Raw genomic sequence first — 2,396 nt, 5'->3', positions numbered from 1 at the left:
TGAACACCCGAATAACAACATGTATATGATGATTCATCTTCTAAACACTGAGAGAACTGTTAGTCAGAGAAAATTGCTGTTGGCGACGTTCTTTTGTTTCTGCCATGTTGACAATATCGCCACTTCCTCGTTATTATTTTATAAAAACTGCCATTATGGTCATTGCTATTGTTGCAGGGGCTGAGTTTTTTTCTGTGTTTCATTACGGTTTTCTTTGTTATTACAATCCTCATAGAAATAATATTGTTGCTAACATTAATGTTGTTTTTTGTATTGTATGTATGATTGTTATTATTGTTATTATTGTTATTATCATTGTTATTATTGTTGTTGCCATTGTTATTTTGTTGTTGCTTTTACCACTGTTGTTCATGTATTATCATCACTACTATTGCTGTTATACCATCATTATCATTGTTGGCATTGCATGATACTAATCATGATAACTATCATGACTCTTATTATTAATATCAGCATTATCAGTATCAGTATCATTATCCAAACATTATCTTCATCATACCATCATCATCATCATTGACATTATCATTACTGATATATCATCATTAACATCACTTCCCTTCTAATGTCACTATCATAATCAGTTTACATGACCATTATATACGTAAATATCATATATGCACACATACACAAACACACACACACACACACACACACACACACACACACACACACAAACACCAAATATATATAATCATGTGACAAGGTGTCGGATTATACATGAACGAGTGCGAATAATGCATGAATGAATGAGTAAGCAGTCAAAAAAGAAAAAGTTAATAAAACACACCGCATTAAAGATATCGACACAGATGACAATAGAATAAAACACATCAAAACAGGTCGAAAGCATATCCACCTATCGTATCACTTTTCCCAAAAAACAGAGTTCCCATCATGAGAATTTCTCACAGGGAGTTTTGCTGAGAAGAAGTTCATATGTCATTTTGGTTCCCGTGTCCCTCCTGTGTTCAAGTGAGTGTGGAAAAAGGAGAGAGAGAGAGAGAGAGGGGGGGGGGGAGAGAGAGAGAGAGAGAGAGAGAGAGAGAGAGAGAGAGAGAGAGAGAGAGAGAGAGAGAGAGAGAGAGAGAGAGAGAGAGGGGGGGGGGGGGGAGGGAGGAGAGAGAGAGAGAGAGAGAGAGAGAGAGAGAGAGAAAGTGAGAGAGAGAGAACAAGAGAAAGAATGAGACAGAAAGAGAAAGAGAGAAAGAGAGAGAGAGAAAGAGAGAGAGAGAGAGGGAGAGAGAGAGAGAAAGAGAAAGAAAGAGGGGGGTAGAGAGAGTGAGAGAGAGAGCGAGAGAGAGAGACAGAAAGTGAGAGAGAAAGAACAAAAGAGAGAATAAGAGAGAAAGAAAGAGAAAGAGAGAGATCTAAAGCCATCAAGGAAAAGATAGTGCAAATGACAACGCACTTATTTACAATGAGGGACTGGTATCTCCTGAAAGTTTTTTTTTTTTTTTTAATAATTAAATGTTGATAAGTGCGTATACCTTTTAATTTCTTCTTATTTTTGAGAGTTTTAGATAAATGATAGTTGATGAGAAATGTTCCTACAGTCTTTCTTATCTGCAAAAGTATGAATGATACACATCACATTCTAGTTAATGAGACACAAAGTTTAGAAATGCAATGAACAAAAAAAGCAAAAAAAAACGCGAATTCATAACCAAAATTCTAGCGAACATGGCATCCGGAACGAATATTAAAACGATATTCTTAAACCTAATCCATCCTGTGTGAAATTCGTTGGGTTCGAAAGCAAGAGAAAAACTTTTTCTTTCCTTATTTTGCTTTTATTATAACCATCATCCGGGCAACTCAATCTTCGTTCTCGGTCCAAGTAACCTGATTTCACTGAACGTTCTGCAGTGAAAGCAGACTGAGGTGTTTGGTAAAGGATACGGCTGGTTAGGTATGTATTCCGTGTGTGTATGTGTATGTGTGTGTGTATGTGTGTCTGGTTTTGTGCCTGTGTGTGTATGTGTGCCTGGTTTTGTGCCTGTGTGTGTGTGTGTGTGTGTGTGTCTGGTTTTGTGCCTGTGTGTGTGCTTGTGTGTGTGTGTGTGTGTGTGTGTCTGGTTTTGTGCCTGTTTGTGTGTGTGTTTGTGTGTGTGTATGTGTGTGCACTTGTTTGAGCTTTCTTGTGAGTATACTGTGTGTGTATTTCATATATATATATGCGTCCAATAATATGAGTAAGTTCTTATATTCACGTCAAGAAATGAATATAATAGATACATAGTCAAATACCCATTAAGATTCATGTCTTTTTCCCGGCTTGTCACTATTAATGCATTAATTAGCAACGACGTAATTGTCATGTCTAACAGTGAGAAGTTAAAGATATAATTTCAGTTCGTTGTCTGTATTCTCTATTG

This window comes from Penaeus japonicus, unplaced genomic scaffold, assembly GCF_977035675.1.
Source record: "Penaeus japonicus unplaced genomic scaffold, GWHDUDI00000001_assembly GWHDUDI00000011, whole genome shotgun sequence".
Taxonomy (NCBI): domain Eukaryota; kingdom Metazoa; phylum Arthropoda; class Malacostraca; order Decapoda; family Penaeidae; genus Penaeus; species Penaeus japonicus.
Note: the sequence above shows the minus strand (reverse complement) of the source record.